The 6,235-nt window shown below is 39.8% G+C and overlaps 1 pseudogene; it reads left to right on the plus strand.

Annotated features, from left to right (window-relative positions):
* The first annotated feature begins 3,592 nt into the window (after positions 1-3,592).
* LOC116893366 lies at positions 3,593-5,881 on the plus strand (annotated as a pseudogene).
* The last annotated feature ends 354 nt before the right edge of the window (positions 5,882-6,235 follow it).

Raw genomic sequence — 6,235 nt, forward strand, 5'->3', positions numbered from 1 at the left:
TGGGGAGGGGAACACCCATATAGAAGGAATGGGGAGGTGTTAGCAGAATGTCGGCCTGAAAATCAGGAAAGGGAATAACAATTTAAATATAAATAAGTAATACCCAATTTAATGAAGATGGAGGGAAAAAATGGTGTACAGAGCTAAACAAAATAATCTCAGCTGAGGATTATCGAATGGCCAAAAGCACCTAAAGAATTATTCAAAATCTTTAATCATCAAGGAAATGCAAATCAAAACAGCCCTGAGATTCCACCTCACACCAGTCAAAATGGCTAAGACAAAAATCTCAGGTGACAGCAGATGCTAGCGAGGATGTGGAGAAAGAGGAACACTCCTCCATTGTTGGTGGAATTGAAAACTGGTACAACCACTCTGGAAATCAGTCTGAAGTTTGCTCAGAAAATTGGACATTCCACTACCTGAGGCATATACCACTCCTGGGCATATACCGAAAAGATGCTCCAACGTACAACAAAGACACGTGCTTCACTATGTTCATCGCTGCCTTATTTATAATAGCCAGAAGCTGGAAAGAACCCAGATGCCCTTCAACAGAGTAATGGATTAAAAAAATATTTTCAAGGTTATTCAAATAGTAAATAGCTAAAAATAATCAATGTTTGACAATTCAGTTTCGCTATATATAGATAAATGGTCTTCAAAAGCATCAGAGATCCATAAAATATGGCATTTAATATTATTTCATTATTAAAAGATCTGACTGTGAAACATGTCTGTTCCTGAAGTACCACCATTCCACTTCAAAAAGGAGATGAACACCAACACCTCCATGTGGAGTTTCTTTCATATAGCAAGCTAGCTACTAGGAAAGAAATGCCCTAATTTCATCTGCAGACAGAATGCTGGCCAAAAAGAACAAATGACACAAGATAATTGATTGCTAATCTATGCCCAGACAGGGTAAGCTAGTCCTTCATAATTCCTGCTTTTCTGAAGGTCTGTCAGATGTTCTCGGCCAGAAGACTGAAGATAAGTGCACCACTGTTATTAGGAATATTGAAGATGGTCAAGGCAGTCAGCTGTCCCTGCAAATTGTTTAAATTTTGGAGACATCTTCCTGAAATTTCTGCGTACTCAAATATTTATTCCTTTACAAATCTAAGATGGGGTAGAAGACTAGTGGTAGTCTCACAGTCAAATATAAATTGTTTAGCACTAAAAAATATGTTCCAGATTAAGGTGGTTTTCAGATGGTAATACAAGGTAAAATGCAAGATGATTGATGGACAGACTTGTAAACTCATTAAGTTAGCATAGATGATGTTTACTGCCTTGCTTGTTCCTTAATCTAGAACTGACCTTGTGATTTACATGTAATTAAAATGGTATAAAAGCAGCCTAGATAAAATAAAACCACTTCAGTCTCAGAAGTGGCTGGAGTCGTGTTATAATGTTGTCTAATTGTCCTTTTCCTTTTTAATCCTCCCTCCCTCCCTGGAGAACCCGTTTACTGACTGAGCTAGCTTCATCACATCTTTAGACAGAATTTTTTTTCTTTTTTTTGGAGCTGGGGACCGAACCCAGGGCCTTGCGCTTGCTAGGCAAGCGCTCTACCACTGAGCTAAATCCCCAACCCCCAGAATTTAATTCTAAGTCACCATGTTCCCCTTTGCTCAGCCATGTCAAGAAACAGCTGTGGTGCTGGGACTGCATCTTTTCTTTTTGCCTTTCTTTTTCATCTTTATTGAGACAGGGTTTCTCTACGCATCTCAGGCTGTCCTAGAACTCACCCCCAGATACCTTGATGAGCTCAATCTCACAGATATATGCCTGCCTCTCATTTCTGGTGCTGGGACTAAGGTACCCTGCCTCAAGCCTTTTAACATGGAGGTCATGATAATATTGTTTACAGGACACTGATCTAGCAGATTCCCTTGGTGAGTAGCTTGAGTTAACATTTTGGTTTGGCTGGTCTAATTTCATTATTGCTTTTCAAAGTATTTTTCTTTTTAAATTATATGTTTGTCTAGGTGGTGTTGATGCAATCCTTTACACAAGATCTAGAGTTTACATCAGACCAGAGGCAGGCAGATCAGTGAGTTTGAAGCTACCCTGGTCTACAGAGTGAGTTCCAGGACAGCCATGACACAGGAAAACTCTGTCTCAAAAATTAATCCATCAATCACATTATGTGTTTGTATATCTGTGTGAGTGTGTACAGTGTGTGTGCAGTTGTCTGTTAAGGCTAATAAGATCCTGGAGCTAAAGTTGGAAGTGGCGATAAGATGGTTGATGTGGGTGTTGGGAACAGAACCCTGTTCCTCTGCATTCATAATCTGTTGTGCTCTGACCCCCAACCACCACCCCCAGAATAACTGTAGCCATTCTGCTCCACACCTACCAGCTATTTCATGTTGTTGAAGTAACATGCCTGCCAGTCATTGGAATAGAGAAGTAACTTTGCTCAGAGCAGGATCATGCTGACCATATGCCCTGTTATGTTCTGAAGGTTCGGAAGTTCATTAGTCTTAATAAATTATACAAAGATTTATGCAGGATCCATGAAATCAAAGGCCTGTATGAACTGTTATGTCTAAAATATCTTTACTCTTAGCAGACTACAAGGCAGTACTTCCTGCCCCTGAGTATGAACCCAATGTGCTTTTTTTCCTTTATAAGCTAACAGAAAAAGATGCCATTGTCATAGTTCATAAAATTCTGAACTATGTACCTGGTCAGACCAGAATTAGAATGTGAGTTCAATATACCATTCCTGTTTGACTGAGATTGGTGTTCATGTGTTTTGTGGACCGCAACAAAACCCCTGAGCCATCTCTCTAGCCCCTATCTGGATAATTTTATGTGAGCACTTGGGAGATCATGTTTAGACTGCACTAGTGTTACTATGAAGGATTTGGGAGGCCACTGCTGCCCCCCTTTTCTGCCGTTTTCTGCTTTTACTAATCTAATTTTGTTTTCGATTGTTAGACATTAATTTTTTCAACTTGCCCTAAGTAGAATATTAAGTTGTGAATGGTTTCCAAACTCATTTGCAAGCAAAGAGAAGAAAACAAACAGAACAAATAAAGTTATTTGTTAAAATCTAGTGGCAGGACCAGATCCTAGAATGCAGCCAGCAGGAGGCTGATGAAGGAGCTTACAGAGATCTACAAACATGGGATGAAAAACTTCTGTAGCAGGAGGTACATGAAGCTCAGTCATTGACTTTGCAAGAGTTTATTAATCCTGATAGCCCTCTGTATAAGAAGAAGTCTTCAGAAGTGAAATCAATTCTCCAGCAGAGCATCCATCCAAATCACCCAAGATCACATTTAAAACAAAGATCTATCACTCCAATTATGGTGGTTTGAAGAGGTTTGATCACTATAGATTTAAGTGTTTGAAGGCTTGGTCCTGTGCTGTGGCCTTATTGGAATAGGTGGAGTTGTTAAGGAATTCGGCCACTGTGGCGGTGGGTTTGAGATCTCTGATCTCTTATGCTGAAGCTATACCCAGTGTGGATTATAGTCTCCTGTTTACTTTAAAATTGAGATTTAAAACTCTGAGCTCAGTTGCTTCAGTGTCCTGGTTTGGTTAGTCACACTTCGTGTGTGCTTATTCAACCAAGATGCCTGAAGAAACTCAGACCCAAGACCAACCAATGAAAGAGGAGGAGGTGAAGACCTTTGCCTTTCAGGCAGAAATTGCCCAGTTAATGTCCTTGATCATCAACACTTATTACTTGAACAAAGAGATCTTTCTGAGGGAGTTCATTTCCAATTTATCAGATGCTCTGGATAAAATCAGATATGAGAGCTTGACAGACCCTAGTAAACTCAACTCGGGTAAGGAGCTGCACATTAATCTCATTCCCAACAAATAAGATCAACCCTCACTATTGAGGATACTGGCATTGGAATGACCAAGGCTGACTTGATCAATAACCTTGGCACTATTGCCAAGTCAGGCACCAAAGCATTCATGGAGGCTTTGCAGGCTGGTGCAGATATCTCTATGATTGGCCAGTTTGGTGTTGGTTTTTACTATGAGTATTTGGTTGCTGAGAAAGTGACTGTCCTCACGAAACACAATGATGGTGAGCAGTGTGCCTTGGAATCCTCGGCTGGGGGAATCCTTCCCAGTGAGGACTGACACAGGTGAACCACTGGGTCGTGGAGCAAAGGTTGTCTTGCATCTGAAAGAAGACCAAACTGAGTATTTGGAGAAAAGGAGAATAAAAGAGAATATGAAGAAATATTCTCAGTTTATTGACCATCCCATTACTCTTTGTGGTGAAGGAATGTGATAAGGAAGTCGGTGATGATGAGGCTGAAGAAATGAACAACAAAGATGAGGAGAAAGAAGAAGAAGAAAAGGAGTCTGATGACAAGCCTGAGGTAGAAGATGTTGGTTCTGATGAAGAAGAAAAAAAAGAAGGATGGTGACAAGAAGAAAAAGAAGATGATAAAGTAAAAGTACATTGATAAAGAAGAACTCAACAAAACAAAGCCAATTTGGACCAGAAATCTTGTTGACATTAAGAATGAAGAATATGGGGGTTGGGGATTTAGCTCAGTGGTAGAGCGCTTGCCTAGGAAGCGCAAGGCCCTGGGTTCGGTCCCCAGCTCCGAAAAAAAGAACAAAAAAAAAATGAAGAATATGGAGAGTTCTACAAGAGCTTACCCAAGGATTGGGAAGAACATTTGTCAGTAAAACATTTTGTGTTGAAGGACAATTAGAATTCCTGGCCCTTCTTTTTGTCCCAAGACCTGCTCCTTTTGATCTGTTTGAAAACAGAAAAAGAACAATATCAAGTTGTATGTTCTCAGAGTTTTTAACTGTGAGGAGTTAAACCCCAAGTATCTGAATTTCATCAGAGGGGTGGTGGATTCTGAAGATCTCCCTCCAAATATTTCCCATGAAATGCTGCAACAAAGCAAAATTCTGAAAGTTATCAGAAAGAATTTGGTCAAGAAATGCTCAGAGCTATTTACTGGCTGAAGATAAAGGGAACTACAAAAAAGTTTTATGAGCAGTTCTCCAAAAATATAAAGCTTGGAATACATGAAGACTCTCAAAAATTGGAAGAAGCTTTCAGAGCTGTTGAGATATTACATATCTGCTTCTGGGGATGAGATGGTTTTTCTGAAGGACTACTGCATCAGAATGAAGGAAAACCAGAAGCACATCTATTTTATCACAGGTGAGACCAAGGACTAGATTGGTAACTCAGTCTTTGTGGAATGTCTCCTCAAGCATGGCTTAGAAGTAATCTATATGATTGAGCCCATTGATGAGTATTGTGTGCAACAGCTGAAGGAATTTGAGGGCAAGACCTTGGTGTCAGTTACCAAAGAAGGACTGGAACTTGCAGAAGATGAAGAGGAAAAGAAGAAACAGGAAGAGAAAAAGACAAAACTTGAGAACTGCTGCAAAATTACGAAAGATATATTGGAGAAAAAGGTTGAAAAGGTGGTTGTGTCAAACCGATTGCTGACATCCCCATGCTGTATTGTCACAAGCTCATATGAGTGGACCTCAAACAAGGAGAGAACCATGAAAGCTCAAGCCCTCAGAGACAACTCAACAATGGATTACATGGCAGCAAAGAAACACCTGGAGGCGAGAGACAGAGGCTGACAAGAATGACAAGTCTCTGAAGGATCTGATCATCTTGCTGTATGAAACTGCACTCCTGTCTTCTGGCTTCACTCTGGAAGATCCCCAGACTGATGCTAACAGGATCTACAGGATGATCAAGCTTGGTCTAGGTTTTGATGAGGATGATCCTATTGAGGAGGATACCAGTGCTGCTGTAACTTAAGAAATGCCACCCCTGGAAGGAGATAATGACACATCACGCATAGATAGGCTTCACCAGAACTATGTGTTTGATGTTTACCTTCATTCCTTCTGATAATGTATTTTCCATGATTTTTGTTTATTTTTGTTAAAATTTAAAATATTTGTGTGGCATGAAAACTAAGGGGAAGATAAAATTTCTACATGTGTTACTGTGATACTGTAAGTTTGACTCCAGAGGTTGATAGAACGTTTGTGTAAGATATAATGTAACGAATCCTGTTACAGTTAACTTTGTGGTCTGATGTATTTAGCTGTTGAACTGGATTCCTTAGTAGAGCAAATTAAGGTGGGTTAAGTTTCATCTTAAAAATTTATCATTTCCTGTAGTTAAATCTGCATGTATGAGTCATAGAAGTAAACACAAGTTGAAACAACTTGACAGAGGAATTCCCTAAGTAGCTTTTTT

Source organism: Rattus rattus, chromosome 2 (assembly GCF_011064425.1).
Source record: "Rattus rattus isolate New Zealand chromosome 2, Rrattus_CSIRO_v1, whole genome shotgun sequence".
NCBI lineage: Eukaryota > Metazoa > Chordata > Mammalia > Rodentia > Muridae > Rattus > Rattus rattus.